We start from the raw sequence: 25,899 nt of genomic DNA, 5'->3' as shown, positions 1-25,899 counted from the left end.
ATGGTTTATCTTTTTTACATTTTATTATTAACCTATTGATATGTTTACATTTGAAGTGAGTTTTCTGTAGATATCACAAAGTTGGATTATTTTAGAAATTCAATTTTGATAATCTCAGTTTTTTATTTGATGTATTTAAAGCATTCATATCTAATGTAATTATTTATGTGCTATGCCATTTTGTTATATTTTTGTTCTGTTTGTTCTTTCTTGCCCTTTTGTAGTTATTTGAACGTGTTTTAGTATCTCATTTTTAATTTAACTTTTGTATTTTTGACTGTCCTTGTGCATGTGCTTGTGCTTGGTGGTTCCTGTCAGATGTATGGGTTGTACGTATTTACTGGCTCAGTCTGTTCCTTGACATTTTGTTTCTTAATAATGATTTTTTATTCTGAGAAGTTTTAAAGTTTCATTTCTGAATGGCATGCTTTCTGCATTGTACTTAAGAAATCATTGTCTATTCTCATGTTCTTAAGCTATTTTCTATCAGAAGTTTTATAGATTTAGCTTTTTTGTTTATGCCTACAGTATATTTTAAGGTAATTTTTGTGTATGACGTGAGTTTTTTTTCTTCCAGTGCAATATTCAGTTCTTCCGCCAGCATTTGTTTAAAAGATTTTTCTTTTACCCTTGAAATACTTTGGCACCTTCATTGGCAATCAGTTGACCATATACGTGTACTTAATATTCTTTGCCATTGTTTACTTCACTATCCTTACATTAATTTTGATTATGACTGAAATCTTGCACTCAGGGGCAATTTCCTTTTGTTTTTCTAGTTATGTTTTATTTCTGACTGCATCCTTCATTCATTTCTTAAGCAGCTATGAAAATTTCTTTTCCTCTTTTGGTGGTATATTTGTACATTTACTTGCTGTTTATCACATTGATCACGTTACTCAGCATGGACAGTGCTCTCTACATCTATACTTTATTTTAATAAAGAGAAGCTGATTTCTGCCTGATACCCTGTATGGCTTAATTGCGACCTGCTTGCCTTCCTCACTGAGAGGCAGTTTGAGGACATTGAGCATTGCATTTATTTAAGTTTTCTGTGACCTGAAGGTACATAGTAGATGAAAGAGGTATGGAGAAGGGAGCCTGGCTGAGCCGGGTTACAGCCTGTTTTGAATAAACTGAGCAGTGCTTTGTGTTCTGAGATTTGGATGAAGGTCTTAAACCAGGGTTTGCTTCCCTTAGGGTTAGGAGTGTATCTGTTCCCATTGAGTAGGGAGCTATTTCTGGGTCTAAAGCATTTCCCCAACTTCCATGGAACTGTCTAAGTAACATGCTTTAGCAGTTTCCCTAGTATCCCCGAGGTCCAGAAATACTGCAGAGATGATTAAAACTCGTTTCCACCAATGCCACTTTGCTTGACTTTTCTAGGCTGTTATCCATTTCCTCATGATGCTGCTCTCTAAACTGAAGTGTGTTGGTGAGAATGTTCAGTATGTTGTCATCTTCTGCAGATAGGCACACTACAAAGACCATTTCTTTTCATTTTGAGTTTCCTTTTATTATTTGTGGGGGAGTATTTTTCATCATTTGGTTATATAATACTGGAGGGAACCTGTTCCTTGATCTCTGCTGTCTTTAACCCACATGTCTCATAGAATAGCTCATCATATCCACCCCACCCCCACTACCTTGGGACTATTTATAATTTTACCCCTGATTTTGTATTTCAGTCACATTTTATTGAATTTTAATCTTTGCTCAAGTATAGGTAGATTGCAGAACTAGTACTTTCAACATTAGTGCTTTGTAACTGGTAAATAGAAGTGGCAGTACAGAGAATCAAAATCTTAGATAAACTACAATCTGAGGAAACTAGGTTTTTTTTTTTTGTGTTGTACTGGGATTGAACCCAGGGGTGCTCTACCACTGAGCTACAACCCCAGCCTTTTTCTTTTCTTTTTAAATTTTGAGACATGGTCTTGCTAAGTTGCCAAGGCTGTCCTTGAACTTGTAATCCTTCTGCCTCAGCCTCCTCAGTAGCTGGGATTACAGGTGTACTCCACAGCACCTGGTAGAAACTAGACTTATTAAGATTTATAAGTACTCATTGTGTCTGGGAAAGATGTTAATAGAAGAAAATTTAATATTTAAAAGAAGTAACTTGTTCCCAGGCATGGTGGCACATAACTGTAATCCCAGCGATTTGGGAGACTGAGGATCACAAGTTCAAAGCCAGCCTCAGTAATACAGAAAGGCCCTAATCAATTTAGTGAGACCCTGTCTCAAAACAAAAAATAAAAAAGGACTGGGGATGTGGCTCAGTGGTAAAATGCCCATAGGTTTAATTCCTGATTAAAAAAAAAACAAAACAAAACAAAACAAAAAATAAAAAAACTTGTTTGCTTTATGCCATTACTGATCTGACAATAAAGGAATGAGCCCAAGAGACATTAATGTCTTTCTTCTCTGGGAGAAATGGGCTTTTTTTTCTGACAAAAATACTTCCATTTTCAGCAGTGTCTTGAAAAGTATATAATTCCTAAACCTTGGGAAGAGTTGTATGTCATCTTTTACATTGCCACTTGCTTTTGTGGTATTTTCTAGATCTTTCTTTCTGATTTAGCAGACGTTTGCTATATAACTAGACAACAGTCTTCCATTGATAAGATCACACAGATACTGGGCATTTTGATGGCAGCTCCCACTGGTGACGTTTTGCAGTGAGCCCCTTGGTGAGAAGCCTCTTACTGAAGAAACACCATTGAGATTTCTAGCTCACAATACCGCCAGTGGAAGTAACAGCTCCCAGAAAACTGGAAAATTGGAGTTGGGAACAGAGACCACAATAAAATAAACCATGGCAGTATCTAAGCCATGACAGTGGATTGATTTTCAGATGATGGAAATCTCATCAGTCGTAATAATGAGGCACTTGGGGCCAGTTGTTCTGGGATTTTGCTCTGTCAGCTGCATCCTTGAACTTTTCTTCAGCTCTCTGCTTTCTCCACTTCAGCCTTCTTCTCAGCTTCTGCACTCTGACTAGTTGAAAAAACCCACTCTGACATTTCTGTTCTTCTTCTCCTGTGATTCTGCTCTGTGCCAGGTCTGTTAATACAGCTCCAGTCTTGCTTCCTTTCATTCCTTTGGGATCTTTTCAGGTTATGCTGAAAGACAACTGTGGGGCCAGGCTGTCTGATCATCAATTCTTTCCTCTATAGTGTGCTTATATCTTCCTTCTGGCCACCTCTGCCTGACATTCTGCTCTGTTGGCTTCCATGACACATTACTTTCCCTTTTCATGACACTACTGTTCCTTTTTCTTGCCCAGGCTGGCTGCTTGCCTAGTCCTGCCTCCCTTAATGTTAGTGATTGAGAGAGGTGACACATATCCTCTGCACCCTTCTCTCTCCCTGGCTCCCATCCCAGGCTATCACCATCACCTCTGTGGGTGGTATCTAAATCCCCATTTCCATTCCCATCCATTCCCCTGGGCGTTCTGTAGACATCTTAAGGTCACCACATGCAACACGGACCTCTCCTTCATTCAGACCAGCATCCCCCATGGTGAGTGTTTCATCTTCCTGCCATGTCAGGCATGAAAGTGCTATAAGCCTTTGGCTCTTCCCCTTCCTTTCTGCTGACCTACATGCTCTGTACTTTGTTCCTGTCCCTATATCATTAGTCACGAGCTCACTTACTTCTTTTCTGTTTCTCCTGCGTGGTTCCTGAGTCCCTTACCCTCTATTCTTCGTGTGACCCTCATTCAGGTTCTCTTCTCTGCACATTGCTTGAGCCTCCTAAGTGATCTTTTCCATCATCTCTCTTCCTTTAATCCTCTTTACTATTCTGTCCAGATTTCCCACCTTGACAGAGATGTCTCTTTTTCATGCCTTTCCCATTTGTTGAAGAAACCTCAATTTCCTCATGTTCTTAGAACATTTCTAATTCTACTAGGATTTATCTTGTAGATTAATGCAGACATGTGTGCACAGACCAAGAAGCAGGAGTGTTTGCTGTCATGTGGTTTGTTATAGCAAAAGTGGGTAAAAACCTCTGTCTCTCAGTAGGTCACTGGGTAAAGGCAGAGTTATTTAATGACTAGAATATTCTGTGGCTATTAATGACAATGAGACACACATATTACTGATATGGAGCAATCTCCAAGGTACATAAGTTGAAAAAAGTTAAAGGAGCACAATAGTATACATACTGATATGTTTCTATTTGTGTTAATAAAAAGCAGGGTGAATTTATACACGTCCTTAAATATTCATCAGATATTTGTGGAAGGTTTCTTGAAACTGTTTATATGTTTTTTTTTTTAAAAAAACCATGATATAGTTTAGATATGAGGCATCTCCCAAAAGCTCATGTATGAAACAATGCAAGAACATTCAGAGATCAAACAATTGGGTTATGTGAGCCTTAACCTAATCCACTTGAATGGATTAACTGGGTGGTAGACTGTAGGATGTGCTGGAGAAGGTAGGTCAATGGGGCCATGCTTTTGGGGTATGTAGTTTGTGATCTGAGCTTAGTCTGTCTTTCTCTCCTTCCTGATTGTCAAGTCCTGAGCTGCTTTCCTCTGCCACACCCTTCCACCTTATTATTCTGCCTCAACTTAGGCCCTGAAGAATGGAACTGGCGGTCTATGGACTGAAAGCCCTGAAACTGTGGGCACCAAATAAACTTTTCCCTCTTTAAAATAGTTATTGTCAGGTCTTTCGGTCTCAGTCCATAGATAGTCAACTCTATGGATGAAGAGGAAAGCAACTTGGGACAGAGCCATAGGGAGGGGGGAGAGAGGGGGGGGGGAAGAGAGAGAGAGAGAGAGAGGGGGGGGGAGAGAGGGGTAGGGGAGGGAGAGAGAGGAAGGAAGAGAGAGATCTTCTTACCACAGACAAAATATCTACCCCAAAGACACACCCCCATGACCTACCTCCTCCACTACCTCCTCCAGCTACACCCTACCTGCCTTTGGTGACCACCCAGTTAACTCATTCAACTGGATTAATGTATTAATTAAAACTCTCATCTAAGTGTTCTTGCATTGTGTAGCTTTTGGGGGACATCATATCTAAACCATAATATATATGTGTTACATTTTTTCCTAAAGAATCATAATTCATAAATAAAACCTTGCAGGATCTTCTCATGGACTATAGGAAAATTCTGGATTTCTGAACTAGCACTTTTGGATTTGGTGCTTGTGGACATGTTCACCTTGTTTTCACTTCTTTTCTTTGCCTGACTACATAGCCACCCAGAGCCCAGTGAAGCAAGTCACAGAACTCTAACCATTGGTATGGTGTAGTCTGGGCAATAGCCCCAAGAGCTTGTGCATTAGATTTAGTGTTGGACCAGATCCTGGTGGATCCTGGTAATACTGTGTGCTCTCACTTTAGTTATTGGGCTGTAGACTTGTGGAAAGTTCCATTGAGGTATGTAGGTAGAGGTTGCCCAGGGTGACAGTCACCAATTGTGTAAAGCAGGAGAGTAAGGGTCAGGCTGGCAGCCACATACCTTCTGATGGGGAGATTATGGAGATTTACCAACATGGCCGTTCTATTTCCCCTTTGAATGTCAATTTAGATGAGCTTTTTGGTGCCACTGCTTGCTGACTCGAGTTTGTGCCCATGCCCATATGGTCTTTTCTAAGTACCATTTCCTAGTCCCTGCTTTCCTGGATTTTGCCATCACTTCAAAGGTGGTTGAGGTATTCATCTTTCCTTGCTCTTGGCCTCCAACCTTAGAAGTACCACAGTCCCCCCATATCTGCAGGAGATATATTCTAAGGCTCGCAAATGGATAGATTAAATCTGGGCTAGTTCTGAACACTATGATTTAAAGCATTTTCCATTTTAACTGAACACATCACAAATGGTGGCTCTAACTTTTACAGTTTGAGGTGTGACAGCAAAACTAGCATGAATTTCTTTTTCCTTCTTCACAATTTTACAGATAGAAGACGAGTTCTTACAATAGTTCTTAGCAATCTTGGCACATGTTTTTCTTTTTTTCTTTCCTTATTAAGTTAAGAAGTTTTACCTTTTCACTTAAAGGAAGCACTTTACACATTCTCTGGCTTATCTGGGAAGCCAGCATCACTACTCTTGTGCTTTGGGGCCACTATTAAGTAAAATGAGTACAACAATACAGTGACAGTCCATTTGATAACCAAGAGGGCTACTAATTGACTAATGGCTGGGGTAGCATATACAGCATGGATACACTGGATGGTTTCCATCCCTGGCAGGATGGAGTGGGGGTTGAATCATCACACTACTCAGAAGAAGTAGTAAGGTTGCATCATGCCACTTGGAGTAGCATACAATTTAAAACTTATGAATAGCTTATTTCTGAAAATCTCCATTTAATATTTTTGACTGTGGTTGACCACAGGTAACTGAAACTGTAGAAAGCAAAACCACAGAAAAGGGAGGAACACTGTAATCACCCTTTACTCCTGGGAGCTCTTTATCTGTATCTGGGTTTCACCATTTATCTCTTTCTACATGGGCTTATTATGTTTTTCCTCATCTTATCTCCCCTGCTAAAGACTTTAATGACATGCTGATAAGACCAGAGTCATTCATCTTTGTATTTCCTCTACTACAATGAAAGGATTTTCCAGGATTCCGGCAGTGTTGAATGTTTGGTCTGGTCTCTCTGAGTACAGCCAGTACAGTGATCTGAGATTTTGTGTCTCTGAGATGTTTAAAATGGTAGCTCAACTAATGATTTGTTTTAGTCAGCTTTTTCACTGCTATGACCAAAGACCTGACAAGAACTACTTTGGAGGAGGAAAAGTTTATTTGGAGGGCTCCTGGTTTCAGAGATCTCAGTCCACTGACAGCTGGCTCCATTCCTCGGGGATCCAGATGAGGCAGAACAACATGGCAGAGGAGTGTGGTAGAGGGAAGCGGCTCACATAATTATCAGAAAACAAAGATTCCACTGGCCAGATACAAAATATATACCCCAAAGGCATGCCCCCAGTGCCCTATCTCTTCCAGCCACACCCTACCTGCCTTCAGTTACCACTCAGTTAATCCCTATCAGGGGAGTAATTCACTGATTGAGTTAAGACTTTCAATCATTTCACTGCTAACCCTTCCTGCATTGTCTCACACATGAGTTTTTGGGGGCCACCTAACATCTAAATCATAACACGATTAACAGAAAACCACTAGAGAAGGATGAATTTCTGTTCTTTTAGCAAAGGAAGTAGGAGGCATTTTAAGGTTCACTTTTGGGGTGTGGTGAGGGAGGGGGATGCTTAGGCATTAATAGAACTAAGGGATGGAAAAGCCCTCCAATGGGCATTGGGTACAAGTCCCTATCACCAAGAAATGAGGATTCTTGTTTTCCAGATTAGCACTGGAAGCTGAGCAAGGAGTCAGAGACTAGTTCACTTAATTTGCAATGTAGAAATATTGTCATAAATATTTTTGCTTATACATTTCTCTGCGTTGCTTGATACTTCCCATGAGAAGTTTCCATGTTTTCCAACTAAGCTGTCTTTCTTCTTCCCTTCTTCCCCATCAACAACAATGAAATATTAAACATGTAAAACCAGATGTCACACTTGGGAGTCTTCTGGCTGGGATTCTTTAATATCCGAACTTGCTTATATCAGTGTGACTCTCTTATATCTCCATTACCCCTTTCTCTAAACTTAATAGCTCTTCTAAAGTTAGGGGTTTAAGAACATTGGCCTTTGTTTTAGTAAAGTTTTGTGTCACTGTTAACCAAATACATGACAAGAACTGTTTAGAGGAAAAGTTTATTTGGCACTCATTTAGGTTTATTGGGCTTCAAAAGTTTCAGTCCCTAGATGTTAACTCCATTGCTCTGGGCCCAAGGTGAAGCACCACATCATGATGGAAAGGTACAGTGGAGAAAAGCTGCTCAGAGCATGGTGGGGTCAGGACAGCAGAGCAAGAGGGAAGAGGAAGGTAATTCAGGGAAGATGTACTTTTTCAGGGAATACCTCCTGTGACCCATCTCCTGTAGCTATAACCCACCTGCCTCCGTTTATCACCCAGTCAGTTCATTCAAACTAGGATGGACTGAGGAGGTTGCAGCTCTTATAATCCAATCATTCTACCTCTGAACATTCCTGCACTAACACAGGAGCTTTTCATATTTAAGCTTAAACAGTCTTGTTTGGCCTTATTCTATCTTTTATTTCAGGGGTCATCAAACTATGACCTATAGGCCAACCACTGCCTGGTTTTGGAAAAAAAAAAAAAAAAAAAGTTTTGTTGGCACACAATCATGTTCATTCACTTATATAGCTGTGACTAGGGTGGAGTTGCTTAGTTTTAACAAAAATTTCGTGGCTTGCAAGGCTAAAAGTATTCACTGCCTGGCCCTTTTCAGGAAAGGGTCCCTGCCATGTTGTGTTAAGATGTCACTTTGTATTTTCTCCCACCCCTCACCATGACATGTTTTCCTCTTGGTTCATTCTTCTCTAGCGTTTATGTCTTGACATGTTCAGTCACTCAGCACATCCCAGCAGCTGCAGTGTGCCGTCGTGCCCTTCTCAGTGCTTCCCTTGCCTGGCTTTCAGTGCAGATGATCACCGAGTTTCCACCTTTACTCCTCCAGTGGAAGGGGAGCTGGTGTTGACCAGGTGGTCTTGTTATCATGACCAGGTATCAAGTTAAGTGCTTTAGCTGCTCAACCTCTTGACAACTTATGTGCAGAAAATGGTCATATCCTCATTATATTGAAAAATGAGGCACAGAGCATTAACTTGTCCCAAGTCTCATAACTGGCAGGTGTTGAAGTCTGAATATGACCAAGGTCTGTCTAGAGGTCAGTTCTTACTCCTCTGTTGGTCACTCTCTCATCAAAGCCAAGTCCTGCTGCTCTTGAACTAATGCCTATGCTTGGCTCCCCTGTGTCATCCACCTGGAGAGCTAGAAATTCCTTTGTGTCTTCTTTTTCTTATCCTTTTTCTTACTTTTACATCTTAAATAACATTATTTAAGACTCTTTGACACTTGCTTTTCCTCCTCCTCACTTTCCACTCTCTAGCGTGCGCCCTTTCTCTTTCCTTTCTCTTTTCCCCTCATTTTCCCTCTTACCCTGCAGGGAGACACTCTGTTTGCTTAATAAATTCCCTTATGTGATTTCCCGTGTCTGGCATGGTTTCCATGGGATTCCTTACATTGGTGCCGTGACTTGGGATGGGATCTTCCACTGTCTCTTAAGCGAGTGGAACGCCATCTAAGCCCCAGTGCCCCCGGACACAGCCCACCTTCCATTCGCCCGGAAGCTCTGCTCTGCATCCATCACTGGACTTCAGATTGGTGAGTCCTCTAGGCCGGTTCCCGTAGGCTGATTCACCTCCAGCCACAGCTGGCCCCCTTAGGCGGTTTTATCTGCCGTGTGGATTCCTGATTTTATGGTGGAGATTCTCTCAGGGTTGAGGCTCATCTCGTACTCGTATTCGCAATCGAAAACTCTGATATCAGGTCCTCAAACCCTTCTTGGCTTTTGCCCGGCACACACATTGGTGCTTGTGTGACAACACAATGTGCTGCCCCTCATCTCCAGCCCAGTACTCTGGCCTCGGGATGCCCTGGCCACAGACTTGGCTGTATCAGTCCCCACCATGGCATCTGGGTCCTCCAATCTGGCAGATTCCACCTTGGGAACCCTTCGCCCGACCCCCGGTACTTAAAGCCATCAAAATCCGTTTGTGTAATGGCACACAGCTTCTGTGAGTGAGCGGGCAGATGGAAAGGGATTCCTTATCTTCAAGTCTCTTCTTTCTTGTTTCTTGGCTCTTCCTGCAGGCTCAAGAGCCTCCAGACCCTACTTCTCCGTCTTCCCCTGCTTCCCCATGTAATATAAGCAGCCCCATTCCCCACAAGTAGTGGGAGATAATTGTTTGACAATTTTCTGCGTCCAAACCTAAATTAATTACTAACCAGTAAAAAAGTTAAAAGGACCTAAGCATCAAGCTTCTGCTAGAACATTTTAGCCCCTTTCAGATTCACATCTCAGTAAAGGCTTACATTGAAATGTAAATGGAGGAAGGCGCAGTGGGAGACCAGTCTCAAACCCAAGGAAAAAAAAGTGTCCATTTTAAATTTCTCCTGGGCTACAACTCAATACTTTTATCCCTTTCACCTTTTCTCTCCTTCTCATTTCCTCATGTTATAATTAATGACCATTATCATTTTTCTTCTAGGACTTTTGTTTTTCTTAAATGCTATATTTTTGAGCTCACAATTTTGATCCTACATACCTAGGTTAATAATTTTTGATCAGTTCTTTTTATCCAACTCTAGAGTTATTTTTGAACATCCGTTACATTGCAATGGAGATAAGTATTACAAGGCCTTTGCTTTTGTGTTAAATATAAGCGTGCATAAAAATTAAAATTTTAAAAATGGATCCAAATATTTTTAATTCACGTGACTTAAAGAGGTTCAATTTAAATTGGGTAAACTAATAGAAGTAAAATGTCTTTAAAATTAACTCACAAGTGTCTAGGTGGTCACACTAATAAAATATTGATGTTTATAAAATATCTAGCATCAATTTTTCTAGGACTTTTCTTCAACAGGAAAGAGACAGCAAATACTGTTGGTACACTTGTCTGATATCTTGCTTTTTTTACGATAAGATGAGTGAATTAGAGTCGACATGTATGGGATTATTCATTAGAGACATCTAATTAATTTACAAAGTTATTCCATGGAGTAACATACTTAAAAACATTATTCTTTGTATATTAAATGTGTTCATATTTTCCAGGTATACAAACCTTTAAAGCAGAAAATTTATCAAGCTGTTGTTCTCCAAATTAAACTTGTCTGTAATGGTAAACCTGTCATTTAATGTTCTATTATAGGACCTGTCATCAATAGGGTATATGTAAAATTTGTTAAATGTATTTCAAAAAGTTATTGAGAGCCTGATTTGTTTAAAGGTTAAGCATGAAAGCATTTTACCACTTTGCCACACAAAAGGAAACTTAAAGCTCTCTCAGCCTTTCTTTAATTCATGTTTTAGATATAATGTTAAATTGTGTTAACTAATGTTCATATAGACTCAGGTGTCAATATATGTAAACTTCTTAAAATGACATTTAAGAAAGAGTGTAATGCGCAGTAGCAAAAATGGGACAATAGTGACTGAGATTGGGGTCTCTGATGACCTCATGGCTGTGGCATGCCTTGTGCCTGGGAGTGCTCCTGTGCAGGGGCACAAGATGCCTAACTGCTGTGGCAGTACATTGATCTCAGGCACACAGCTCTTGGGCAGGAAGGAATTCTTTTGCTAGATAACCAGTATTTCATCAGCTCCCTTCTCTGGTTCCTGCCCACCTTACAGTAACTTTGGAACCTAACATTGCACATATATAAAGATTGCTGACATAACTCTTTAGATCCACATTTCCATCAGAGAACAGAGCTCCATCTGATCTCAGCTTAATCTTCAAAATCTGTGTTTATAACCCTTTATTTTCTAATACTCTTTTGCCCCTCATTGAACTTGAGAATTTGGTCATGCTGGTCATGGCAAAAGAGGAAAAATTAGCTTCAGGATTAGAACATTTTACCTAAGATTTGTGAAAAGCCCCGCCTTACCTGAGATAAGGCTCTGCCTCACAACCCTGCTGCATGTAAGAATGGCTCCAAAGTAAGCCAGACCTTAACTCATTTAAAGACGTGTTCAAAAGTTTGATGTTTATTGTAAAGATTACTGTGATCTCAAACAGGAACTCAGCCAAAATTCAAGATACCTATTGCACAAACTGAATGTTTTATTGTTGGTGATTCCATTTTGTATTTTCCTTGTAAACTCTAATTGTTGCCTGATCAATATTTTGCAGAAGTACTGCTTCAAGAGCGAACACTGTAAATTAACTTGGAATAGTAAGCCATCACCTATAGGACAGATAATGTAAACCCCAATTAGATAAAAGATAAAAGGGAGTAAATAACTGTAAAGTCATAGACATTGAAGTTAAAGCCCAGTACTCTTGCTTTATGACTGGTGAGACTGACTTGCTTGATGGTTAAGATCAAACTTAGAGATTGAGATTGAATACAGAGGTCAAGAAACTCCATATTTGGGTCTTGCCCTCAAAGTCAGCCTGAACCCAGGGAGCAAGAGGACTTCTTCAAGGAGCTTTGCAACTCTGGGTCACACAACCTCCTGACCAAGGAGATTGATGAGACCACTAGAGGATGAAAAATCACTCATCTGCTGCAGAGGAGGGTCATGGAAAAAGGGAGACATCCCTGGTGCTTTCAAGGAAAGCCACCTCATGGAGGAGACCCTGCCTAACCAATGACACTGGTAGAGCTAAGAAGCTGCTCTTAAGTTCTCTATGAGTGACCCCTGTGGGAACTCAGCTGACTCTTTAACAGACAGGAACAGGTCAATTTGACCAGCTTGATCTTAAACACCTGGCAAAACAGTTAAAACCAAAATATAGCCATTCTTGGGCATTTAAAAGAAATATTACTTAAATGTAACTTAAGATGTACACTTGTGTTAGCCCACTAGAATAAAGACTAAAGGCTACAAAAGAGATTCTTAGGCAAAGGCGCCTGATAACTATCAAGAGAAACTGCCAGAGCCAGAAGTTTTAGTCAGTTTAAAGCCTACAGACACAGGTAGGCTTAATCTATGTTTGCTAGTAACAGAAGTATAGAGATCTCTACTAAATATTGTGTTTACATTCCTGATAACCTGGACAATGTTGAAGTTCCCAAATAAAGGCCTTGTCCTCTCCAGCCTTTGTTAGGCCTTGTTATGGGAACAACTTCTCGGTTCTTCCACCCCCTGGTGAGGAATTATTGACTTCCATAATCTTTATGATATGCATTGGCATGTTCCAGATTCTGCAACATTTATATTGTATCAGTCTCATTTCAGTACTCATGTCTAATTGTTCTTCTCTCATAGAAGCACCCATCCCCAGATACCTTTACAACTTGCTCTTCCCCAACCGGACTTCTACCTTGGACCCCTCAATTGACCCGATTTCTAAAAAGGGAACTCCAAACTGCTTGTCCCACGCTGCCCCCTTCCAGCTCAAAGAAGCCAGAGCGGTCATCGACCCCCTTTCCCTATAGTGAAGGAGTTCCTAAAATTAGAGGGGTGAATGGAGTCAGAATTGGGGACAGGCAGTTAGTGTAGAAATAGGGGATCAGTCAAATTGAGGAGATGAAGTCCAGGAAAACCATCTGCCTTAGGAAGTCTGGAAGGAGAATGGACTTTTTACATCGCACCTGCAAAACTAGCCCCAGTCACTTAGGCAGGAAGGAGAGAGAAGGCTTCGGAAAGAACTGAAGAGCAAAAGATTTTCTTATAAAAACAGAAACGGGGGACTATAATGTATAAAGCTGCTCCCCAGCCCTTTCTGTTGCAGCCATTTTCCCCGCCTCCCAACCACTTGTCAATCTGTGAACATCCTAGTTAGCTATTGGTTCATCAGTCAGCTTGCAAGTATCCTTCTCCAATATTGGTCCCCTGTTAGCCTGGCAGAATTCAACCGCCATCTTTTCTTTCTTGCTTCTCTCTTACACACTTGCTTTTCCTCCTCCTCACTTTCTACTCTTTTAGCATGCGCCCTTTCTCTTTCCTTTCTCTTTTCCTCTCATTTTCTCTCTTACCCTGCAGGGAGACACTTTGTTTGCTTAATAAATTCCCTTATGTGAAAAAAAAAAGACTCTTCTTATTCACTCATCTCTTCTATAGAAATCTTAACCATGATTCAACCTTGAAGAACCAACTGTATGCAGAAGACTATGAATCTATAACCTTCTTTTCATTGTGAACTAAATCATGAGACTGATCCTTTGCCAGTGTGCCTCCCAGTCTTTCTAATTGCTCATTGTGCTTTTCTCAGGTATCCCTCTGAGATCCCATTTTATGCCCTAGGATCAGTTTTCCCCTGACCTCAGGGTTTCTGTTTAGGGCACCTTGTTCTTCATGTGCTAAGATTCAGAAAAGAACGGTCTTGTGTCCCTTTTCCTCCTCTGTCACCTCTCAGCAATTCATATCTGCAACACCTTGTGTGTTTGTCACATTTTGTCCCACTCTGGCCACTTCATCCTGGCAATCTTCACAATGCCTTTTGCTTAGCTCAGTATAATAGCTTCTTTCTAACTGTCCTTATTGCTCCAGGATGGGAATGACAGACTCTTGGGGTAGTCTCTCCTTTTGACTAGACTGCCTCAGAGACCTTCTGTTATGTCTTAAAGTGTCCCTTCAAAATTAATTTGGAATCTAATACCCATTGTGGAGTTATTAAGAACTGGGACCTTTGGAGAGTGATAAAGACATGAGGGTCTGTTTTCATGAACAAGATCAGTATGCTTATTAAAGTGGTTGAAAGGAGCTATCCTCCATTTCTGCCACATAAGGATGCAGACACAAAGTGTCATCTTTGATGCAGAGAGACAACCCTCAGCAAACACCAGATCTGCTGGCACCTTGATCTTGGATTTCCCAACTTCCAGGGTTGTGAAAAATAAATTTACTAAAATGAAATACCTGAGTCAATTAGGTTTATAAGGACAAAGGGTTTATTTTGGCACATGGGTCTGGAGGTTACAATCCAAGATGGGGTGGCCCTGTTCTTTGGACCTCTGACAAGGGCAGCATATCGTAGCAGGAGTGTGTACTTCACCAATGCCTTACAGGCGTCCCACTCCACAGCACCTCCCAAAAATGCCACCTGAGGGACCAAGCCTTTGATCACAATAGACCCATGGGGGACACTACCCATATTCAAATCCGAGCAATTGCCCACTCTCAAGTAGTTTGTTTTAGCATCAGGAAAGGATTAAGATGCCTCTCAACACAGTCAGCACTGGCATGCCCATACATTCCTTCTCTTATTTCATGCAGTTACATTGAAATAATTTTATTCCTTTTAATCATTTATCTGCTTAGAAACTCTATGATTCCTTATTGACTAACACATTAAATGTTGGTGTCTATTAATGTCTAGATAAGCGTACAAAGCTGGCCTGTATGTGGTCTCCTTTTTTCTCTGGCTAGCATCATTGCCTACACTACGTTTCTTAAGTTTCAGGCAATTAGGCACTTCGGTGTTCCCAATAAGCAGTTCTAATAGCACCTCCATGCTATTACGTCTTTCTAGACTGAGTTTTCAATCCTGCAAGCTTGCTTCAATTGCTATTTCCTCTTCAATATCACTGATTTCAAGGCAATGCAAATTTTCTCCCTTCGAGACACTACATTACTTGGGTGGGACTTTTCTTGTGGCATTTGGCCTAGACAAAGCTGTGGTGACTGGTGAAGCTTGCTGTGCTTCTTTGTTCATTGCACCGCTAATGCATCAGAGCAGGAACTCTTCTCTGCTTAACTGATTTGATGTTGAAGATGCCTGGGAAATGCTTAATAAGTATTTGCTGAATTATTTGGAATGGGATTTGCCATTTAGTGGTTAGCCATAAAATTTAACAGTTGTCTCATTCCAGTGTCCCCAGCATATGGTTGGTCAAGTGGTTCTTTAGTAACATTTATTTTATTTATTTATTTTTTGGTGCTGGGGATTTGAACCCAGAGCCTCATGCATGCCAGGCAAGCACTTTACCACTGAGCCACATTCCATCCCTACTAACACTTATTTTAAGTTTAAATATCATCTTCATCCAAAGTCCTGGCTCATACTGTCTCAGTGTGTTGGAACATAAAGAATTCAGGAATAGCAGATGTGGCATGGGGTGCCCTGTCTGGGTCACTAACTCAACTCTATGGCATTGAGTTTGGCTCTTGGTGTTTCTGGGCTTTACTTTGCTTATCTCTAAAAGGGGAAATGTTGTTTTTAAGTTACAGCAGCAGCACTAGGGAGTGATTTTGCACCTCCTTATCAGGGAACATTTGGCAGTGTCTAGAGACATTTTTGTTAGTCCTTACTTGGGTAGGTATGTGCTACTAGGCTAGAAATGCTGCTAAATATCCTTATCACAACAAATAATTACTGGTGCTAAATGTCATTAGTATTTGATCGAGACACTGTAAAGTCAGCATATATGACTTAAAATCTTATTTTAATTGAGTGACTATTATAAGCCTGATTTTTTTTTTTTTTTGCAGTGCTGGCGATCGAACCCAGGGCCTTGTGCTTGCAAGGCAAGCACTCTACCGACTGAGCTATCTCCTCAGCCCTATAAGCCTGATTTTAAATTACAATTAATTTAGTAAAGACAAATTCTTTATCAAGAGGTATTCTGAGATTCAAATTTTTTTTCATTTTATTAGTGTGTAAGAAAAGTGGAAAATGAACATTATTATGGGACCTTAAAAATGTATAATTTTAAATCATATCCATCTTCATCTTATAGGATCAGTCACTTCCCAGAGTCCTATCTTAATGTTAGTACATCTAAAGGAATTTGCAGGCAGGGAGTTCAGAAGAAATGGAAACCATGTATATGTAGGATAAACATGGACTTTAAATAACTGGAGGAATTAAAAGTAAAGCTCCCCACTTTTAATTCCTTAAGGACCAAAATTATAGGTGTTTTTTGGGGAAGTTCCTATAGCTTGGCAAGGCTAGAACCTGGAAGGTTTGAAGGTAAGAATATTTGCCATTCCTTGGGACAAGCAGATGTACTTAGTACATTATAGTTTGGAGAGTTTGTCATATTAAAAACACCAGAACCAAATAGGAAAGCTAGAGTAGAAATAGCATGAGTGGTTTAATACACAAAATGGATCATGTGGCAGGTACAGCACTTGTTTCCTTAGGATGCCAACAATGCCAATGGCAGACACCAAAAGGAACTTTTACCTTGAGTGCATTTGAAGCAATTTGGGAAAACAAGATTATTTACTCTTGATTCTTCCCTTTCTTCATCCTTCTGTACACAGGAAAGCTTGGGAAAAACTACCTGTAAAGAAATGTTTAATTTACAGGGAATTACTGTTTCGGAATAAACTCAGAACTGCATTTTAAGAACCAAGTATGAAACTGACAGAATTGCAATGATTGGCAAAAATTATAAAAATTTCTGAAATATATTGGAGCAGTGGGAAATACTTTCTCATTAAAAGAATTAGATAATTTGGTGTCTACACTGATCTACTTTGCAGTGCCATTAGCTGATGATGAAAGAGAGCTCTCAAACTCTAATTCCCTGACAGAATCCCTACAGTGTTTTCCTCTGCTGGTCTTGAGTTACAGATGACCTGGAGCTGCAGAGGGGCAGAAAACTTAATGAGGGGAACGTGGTCAACTGGAAGGTTATTATCCTTATGTGAATCCAGAGGAAGGCATTCTACAGTCCTTTCAGGGACCCACACCCTCTGGCTTTTGCCTTTCCATCCTGAGTAGGATGTGAATTTCATTTTCATGCTCCTGGGATAATTGTTTCAATATCTCACTTGCCTGGAAAAGGAGAGAGAAGGTTGTGTACTCAAGGGAGCACATGCAGCTGGCATCTCTGTGGCCAGCTCCAGTTCACCTGTCCTCCTCTAGTTGCAAGGGAGTCTGGGAATCAAGCAGCCTCAACAGGGCATCCTGCTGCACTGTCAGAACTGGAGTTCTAATGGCAAGGGGTCAGGGGAGCGGATATAGGGCAGGCAACAGGATATAGGGCAGGCAACCAAGCCTTTAGCTTGATGCTCTTGCCTGTCACCTCACAGACCTTCTCAGCGATCATAAATTCACTTCTTTGTTGGTTTAAGAGAAGTAGATCAGAAAAACCAAAGTCATCCAAGTACAGTTGTGTTTTCCTATTGTCCTTTTTTTTTTCTTTCACTGACTGGGCTATAATTTAACGTCTTAGATTGCGATTCCTTTTTGTTGCCAGGAAGACATTAAAACTGACTTTTGGTTGTCCATTGTACTGCAAATGGGTTGAACATTTCTAATCCAAATAATTGGAAATCTGAAGTGCTCCAAAATCAGAATCTTTTGAGAACTGAGACTATGCCATAAATAGAAAATTCCACACCATGAAACATTGTTTCATGCACAGAATTATTTAAAATATTAAATATAATTACCTTCTGACTGTATTGTATATGAAACATGAATTTCATGCTTAGTCTTGGGTCCCATTCCCAAGATATCTCCTTATGTAATTAAAATGATCCCAAATCTAAACACATCCAAAATTCAAAACACTTCCTGGGCATTTGGGATAAGGGATATTGAACCTCCATTTGATTGCTCTGCCAGGACTGAGGTCTTTACTTCCTATTCTGGTTCATAAATCTAGCTGGGCCCTTCAATGCTGCTGCACTTGAGAAAGGCCAAAGAACAAGGGCATTTTTTTCCACATTTTTAGTTGGTGCATTATAGTTGTACATAATGTTGGGATTTGTTGTCACATAATTTGTACATATAAACAATACAACAATATGTGGGGGCAGTTTTTAATCTAGAGCAAGGAATACAAACCCTTCCCTATTTTCAGGTTGTTGAGTGTATGAAGAAATGCTCTGTTTGGGGAGATGATCTGGTCATCTAGATTGCCTGTGTTTCTGGAATGTTCTGCTCCCCAATGGATGGAGCTTGGTGACAGTTCTGTGGAAACTGATAATTGGTGACAGCCACACAGGTGTTGGCTTCATGCTGCATACTGTGTCTGCAAGGGTGTACACACAAACCTGCCCACACTTATACACACTTTATTGTTCTTTGTTGTTTGCTCTGAGTACTGAGAGTTTACTAGCAATGTAGAAGGAGGTTAACAAGTTGTTTTGTCTTCAACCCTTTTCAACTGCCTGTGAAAATCAGAACTCCAGTGGCCCCCTTGCCGTGCCTCTAGCCTGCCCCAGTCCAAGCTCTGCTAAACTTCTTTTGGGCCATCTTTTTCCTTTTTAGCAGAAGGTCCTTTTCAGTGCCTTGAAGAGGGTGTGGGCTGCTTTCAATCCATTGCTTTTAGGCTCCCATTGTACTGGGTTGCTGATTTTCTTTTAAAGCCAGTTTTTCTTTTACTAAAGTGTTTGATGCTTAGCTGAGTGAAACTGTCAAAATGTTTTCCTTCCATCATTAGCATAGTCTGTCTTCACTCCACGTCCTGTTTGTGCTGTTTTTTTTTTTTTTTTTTTTTTTTTTTTTAATTTTCTGAGCCACAGATTAACAGCCAGAACACCCCCTCCCCTCACACACCTCCCGGGTTCAAAAAAGCATCCTAGACATTTCACAGCACTGAAGAGGACAGGCTGTCTGCTCCACAGACTGGAGGTGCTGTGCCTTCTGATGGAACGTTACCATGGCAACGGGTGAAGGATAACTAAACCTGGGTAGAGAGGGAGGCGGTCTGGGGAGAGGACTTGGCTGGCAGACCCCTGTACAGCCCCTCAGCAGCATCTTATTTCTTAATACACTCTTGGGAATGACATTTTTCTGTCTAAGAGTACACTGTGTGCCTGTGTAGAGATGGCTTTGTTGTCTGTGCCCATACCAAAGCTGTTTTCTCACGCCTTTCTTTCCCATGCCAGTATCAGGGGCTCTCCCCTCTCTTCCTGCTTCCCTTATTTTCTGCTCATTGCTGCTTTGGAGACAAGGGGCCAGCTAGAGGACATTCAGATATATGAAAACATCATTATTGGAAGACACTAGAAATAGGAGTATTAAGAGTTGTCTTTTACTCTTTGGAAATGAGCTATAACTTTGATACAGGCTGATTGTGTGGCAGAACACAATCTTCAGGATTGAAGATGACTTCCATTCCTTAAGTGCTTGTCACGTTCTGGAAACTTACCATGAACTCATTTGATCCTCATGGGAATCCCCAAAAGTGGATGATTATTCCCATTTTACAGATGAGTAAAATGAAGGCAGAGGAGGTTAGGTAGCTTATCTAAGATCACACAACTTCTAAGTGACAGGCATTACTTAGTCAAGCACTGTGAACAGTCTTGACATATCACAGGCACTCAGGAAGTGTGTTATAGGAATGAATTCGGTTGCTGCTGGTCAGGTCTTCAATAAATACTGATATTAAATTCAGCATGTTTTCTAATTAGAAAAGCAGACTGTAGATTTCACATGTAACTACTCCCACTAGTGTGTATGTCTACCAGCAATGCTTTGTCAACACTGGTCAGTTGGGCTATCAGATCCTTTTTTCACAAACAGTAGTGTGAACTTTAAGCCTTGGAATCACAAATCCTGAATTGGCATTCTTTTTATTAATGAGGTTGTACTTCTCAGTGAAACCCATGCATATTGCTCCAGTTGATAATACAAATAGAACTTTATTGGAGAACTCGATAGAATGATGCCGAAGTTTATTTAGAAGAGCAAATATATAAAAATAACCTAGAGTTTGGACAAAGATTGGTCAGAAAAAAAATAGTGTAATCAGAATTACAAGAAGTTAAAATTGAAGAGGTTAGAATAAAATAAAATAGTAATTGATCAGTGAAAGAAAATAAACCAAAACAGTCCCTGTTAATATAGCTATAAAAACTGAGCATGTGGTAAGACAGGTCTCCTAATCTGTAAAAAAAAAAAAAAAATCATTATATCATTAATGTATTATTCTTTTTTTATATCAGAAATATATATATATATATGCACACATTCCTATTAAAGTTCACGTCTTTCTATAATTTCACTCCCAAGATGAAACTACTATTAATATTTTTGAGTTATATTACAAATATACCTATAGAATTGCACGCCTGTGGGGGGAGGCACCATGGGGTGTTGGTTAAGAGAGCTACCCAGCCTCTGGCTGGGTGTGGTGGGGCATGCTTGTAATCCCTGCAACTCGGGAGGCTGAGGCAGGAGGATTGCAAGTTCAAAACCAGCTTCAGCAAAAAGTGAGGAGCTGAGCAACTCAGTGAGACCCTGTCTCTAAATAAAATACACAATAGGACTGGGGATGTGGCTCAGTGGCTGAGTGTCCCTGAGTTCAATCGCTGATTTAAAAAAAAGAATACTGCTTTGGTCTACACCCTGGGTTCGAGTTCAAGTCAAGTCCTGGCTGGGGGACATTGTGAACTTTCTGGTCCTTCTCATGTTCAACATTCTAGAATTCTTAACTGAATCTAGTCCTTAGGTGTAAGTGATGATTGGCAAAGCGTAAATGGAAGTTGTGAGATGGATTTAAGTATAGTATTATGTATATAGTCTTTGTTGAGGGACTACTATCAGAATTATACCCCCCATACACTCAAAGCCAGGATTGATGAGAAAATGGTTCTTGTCCTTTTCTGTCCCCTTTTATTTCTATCTTCTTCTTCTTCTTTTTTTTTTTTTTTTTTTTTTTTTTTTACTACCATTAGAAACCTCAGAAGAGAGATAGAAAATATCACGAAAGGGAAGAACTGGTGCTGTACCCTGAGAATCCTTAGGAAATTGATGGTGCGTTGACTAGAAGTTAGAGAATGTTGCTTGCTCATTTGTGTTTGACACCTTCTCTCTGCCTTTTTTTTTTTTTTAATATTTTCCTTAGTTATTGCTGAGCCTTTATTTTATTTACTTATATATATGTGGTGCTGAGAATCAAACCCAGTGCCTCACACATGCAAGGCAAATGCTCTACCACTGAGCCACAACCCCAGCCCCTTTCTCTCTGCTTTTGCCTTCTTCTCTTTTCCTACTTTTTTCCTAGGGTGAGAAGTAGATATTTTATTTACTTCTAGGCAGGTGAATTCACCTAAAAGATCCCAACGGTTGGTTCTCTGCTTCCATGTGACAACACCCCATTTAACAAGCAGGCCAATAGTTTCTAGGGACTTCAGAAAACAACTTGATTTAATATGATGGAAATCAACATACATCCTAATTTAAATGCACCAGTCTGTGCTGCATTTGTAGTTTTCTTCTCATGATTGTTTCCTCTGGGAAGTCAAATGACTGCGATTAGGAGAAACCAGCATCATTTGGTTCAGGACAGAATGTTCAGACTACATTCTCTTGGTGTCCTTTGCATTTTGAAGCCAAATGCTTCAGTACCACTCAATTTCACTGCAGTATATTTGTTGGTGATGCAAAGATAGAACCTTTACTGTAATTTAGCAAAAAGGTCTTGGCATGTTTCATTGCAGCAATTAGACTCTTCCCTGTATGGAAGAGAAGCCATTGAACCCCCCATGTGGAGTTGTAATGAGTCAGTGTAGGGACGGGAAGCAAACATATTTGCTGTATTCATCCAAATCATGATTTTTATTGAGATAAAATTTACATATCATAAAATTTATCAGTTGTAAAGTTCACAATCTAGTTGTAAAGCATTTTCATCACCCCCCCAAAGTTCTCTAATGCCCATTTGCATTCAATCCCTGCTCCGCTTAAAGCCCAAGTAGCCATAGATCTGCATTCTGTTCCTATGGATTTACCTCTTATGGAAATTTCCCTTAAATGGAATCATGCAATATGTAGTATTTTGTGTTTTGTCTTCTTTTAGTCAGCATTAAGTTTTGAGTTTTACCTGTGTTGTAGCAAGTATCAGTAGCTGGGTCCTTTTGATTATTGAATGGTATGCCATTGTACAGATAGACTACATTGCTTGATGGACATGGCATTGCTTCCAGTTTAGGGCTGTTATAATAACATGAATATTTGTATACAGGACTTCGTGTGGGTGTATATTTTCATTTCTCTTGGGTATATATTAGGAGTGGAATTGCTGGATCTAATGGTAATTCTTAATACTTAATCTTTTAAGGATCTATTGAACAGGTTTTCAAAGTGGCTGTAGTATTCTGCATTCCCACCAGTGGTGCATGAGGGTTCCAGTTTTTCTGTACCATATGTCAACAATTGTTATTGTCTAGCTTTTGATTACAGCTATTCTTATGGGTATATAGTAGTATCTCATTTTAATCCCATGTGGAAACTCTCAATTCTTTCATTCATACATATTTCTGTATTAACACCAATGCTATACTGTTTTTTATTATTGTAGTTTCATAGTATTAAACTCAGGTTCTCCAAACTTTTGGTTCTTCTTATAACTGTTTTAATGGATCAAGGATCTAGGAATTAGGCCCAAGGCCCTTCACAAAATAGAAGAAAAAGTAGGCCCAAATCTCCATCACGTTGGCTTAGGAACAGACTTCCTTAACAAGACTCCCATAGCGTAAGAAATGAAAGCAAGAATTGATAAATGGGATAGATTCAAACCAAAAAGTTTTTTCTCAGCACAGGAAACCATCAATAATGTGAAAAGAGAGCCTACAGAATGGGAGAAAATCTTTTCCACCCACATTTCAGACAGAGCATTAATCTCCAAAGTTTATAAAGAACTTAAAAAATTTTACACCCAAAATACAAAGAACCCAATCAATAATGGGCTAAGGAACTGGGCAGACACTTCACAGAAGATCAAGCAATTATGAAATTCATCTGGAAGAATAAGAAACCCAGAATAGCTAAAACAATTCGCAGTAGAAAAAGAGTGAAGCAGGGGGTATCGCAGTACAGATCTTCAACTCTATTACAAAGCAATAGTAACAAAAACGGCATGGTATTGGTACCAAAATAGACAGGCAGATCAATGGTACAGAATAGAGGACATGGACACAAACCCAAATAAATACAATTTTCTCATACTAGACAAAGGGGCCAAAAATATGCAATGGAGAAAAGATAGCCTCTTCAACAAATGGTGCTGGGAAAACTGGAAATCCATATGCAACAGAATGAAACTAAATCCCTATCTCTCACCCTGCACAAAACTCAACTCAAAATGGATCAAGGACCTTGGAATCAGACCAGAGACCCTGCATCTTATAGAAGAAAAAGTAGGTCCAAACCTTCAACTTGTTGGCTTAGGATCAGACTTCCTTAACAGGACTCCTATAGCACAAGAAATAAAAGCTAGAATCAACCACAGCAATAGATTCAAACTAAAAAGCTTTCTCTCAGCAAAGGAAACTATCACTAATGTGAAGAGAGAGCCTACAGAGTGGGAGAATATCTTTGCCACTCATACTTCAGATAGAGCGCTAATTTCCAGAATGTATAAAGAACTCAAAAAACTCTACACCAAGAATACAAATAATCCAATCAACAAATGGGCTAAGGAAATGAACAGACACTTCACAGAAGATTTATAAGCAATCAACAGATATATGAAAAAATGTTCAACATCTCTAGTAATAAGAGAAATGCAAAGCAAAACTACCCTAAGATTCCATCTCACCCCAATTAGAATGGCGATTATCAAGAACACAAGCAATAGGTGTTGGCGAGGATGTGGGGAAAAAGGTACACTCATACATTGCTGGTGGGGTTGCAAATTAGTGCAGCCACTCTGGAAAGCAGTATGGAGATTCCTCAGAAAGCTTGGAATGGAACCACCATTTGACCCAGCTATCCCACTCTTTGGCCTATACCCAAAGAACTTAAAATCAGCATACTACAGAGATACAGCCACATCAATGTTCATAGCTGCTCAATTCACCATAGCCAGATTGTGGAACCAACCTAGATGCCCTTCAGTTGATGAATGGATAAAGAAACTGTGGCATATATATACAATGGAATATTACTCCGCCATGAAGAATGATAAAATTATGGCATTTGCAGGCAAATGGATGAAATTGGAGAATATCATGCTAAGTGAGATAAGCCAATCTCAAAAAACTAAAGGACAAATGATCTCGCTGATAAGCGGATGAGAACATATAAGGGGAGGTATGAGGGGTTAGCGTTAGGGTTAGGGTTAGGTTTAGGGTTAGGGATAAAGAGGTTTAGGGGTAAGAATGGAGATAGGAAGGACTGTATAGAGGGAAAAGAGGGGTGGGAGGGGTTGGGGGGGAAGGGAAAAATAACAGAATGAATGAAACAAGATTGCCCTATGTAAATTTATGATTTTTAATTAAAATAAATAAATAATAATAAAAAAAGAAGATATACAGGTGATCAACAAATATATGAAAAAGTCTTACCATCCCTAGTAATTAGAGAAATGCAAATTAAAACCACCCTAAGATTTCATCTAACTCCAATTAGAATTGCTATTATCAAGAACACAATAATAAGTGTTGGCGTGGATGTGGGGAAAAAGGCACACTCAGACATTGCTGGTGGAGTTGCAAATTGGTGCAGCCACTCTGGAAAGCAGTATGGAGATTCTTCAGAAAGCTTGGAATGTTTTGGCTATTTTAGATTCTTTGAATTTCATATAAATTATAGGATCATTCTGTCAATTTACTACAAAAAATTAAAGATTAAATAAACAAACTCAGTAATGTATGTATTGAATCTATAGGTCAATTGGCACTAACATGGAAATTCTCTCCTTTTGTTTAGATCTCCATTTTTCAGTTATGTTTGTAGTTTTTAGTGTATAAGTCTTGTACTTAATTTGTTAATTGTTTCTAGGCATTTTATCCTTTTTGGAGCTATAGTGAGTTGTCTTCTTAGTTTCATTGTTGGATTATTCTTTATATATAACTAATATTTGTATATGATCTTGTGTTCTACAACCCCACTAAACTTTTTTTTTAATTTACTAGTTTTTGAAAATTTATTAGAATCATATTCTCTGTATATAAAGACAGTTTTATCCCCTTTTCAATATAGGTGTCTTGGTTTTTTCTTGTCTTATTATATTGGATAGACCTTTCAATGGAGTGTTGGATTGGCTTGACAAAAATTTTTATCCTAGTTCCTGCTCTTGAGGAAAATTATACATATATTTTAGCTGTGTTCTTTTTCATAGTTGCCCTTTATAAAAGTTTAGAAAGGTACTTTTTATTCCTCTTTTGTTGAGAGCTTTTTGTTTTCATGAGTGGGTATTGGATGTTCTTTTCTGAATCTACTGATATGCCTATATGGTTTTCATTCTTATTAGTGCAGTGATATGCTACATTGATTTTTGGACATTAAACCAACCTTGCATTTCTGTGCTAAATCTCACTTGGTGATCATGCATATTCCTGTTTATATGTTGGTGGATTTGACTTGCTATTATTTCATTTGGGTCTGTATGCATGGAGAACATTGAATAGCACATCTCT

The 25,899-nt window shown here is 39.6% G+C and overlaps 1 protein-coding gene and 1 pseudogene across 2 annotated transcripts in view; one reads left to right on the top strand and one right to left on the bottom strand.

Moving 5' to 3' along the window:
* The window catches only part of LOC306658026 (uncharacterized protein), a gene marked incomplete at its 5' end in the record, with an annotated part of 151,004 nt that overhangs the window by 71,024 nt on the left and 54,081 nt on the right, over positions 1-25,899 (top strand). The gene's annotated exons all lie outside the window — the stretch shown is intronic.
* The window catches only part of LOC306655648 (histone-binding protein RBBP4-like), a 49,246-nt pseudogene continuing 25,663 nt past the window's right edge, over positions 2,317-25,899 (bottom strand). Inside the window, exon 2 of the transcript XR_013767025.1 lies at positions 2,317-2,352. The product of XR_013767025.1 is annotated as a histone-binding protein RBBP4-like (transcript). The remainder of the gene's footprint in view (positions 2,353-25,899) is intronic.

This window comes from Sciurus vulgaris (assembly GCF_902686455.1).
Source record: "Sciurus vulgaris genome assembly, chromosome: 3".
NCBI classification, from domain to species: domain Eukaryota; kingdom Metazoa; phylum Chordata; class Mammalia; order Rodentia; family Sciuridae; genus Sciurus; species Sciurus vulgaris.
Note: the sequence above shows the minus strand (reverse complement) of the source record. Positions and strands in the feature narration are given on the sequence as shown.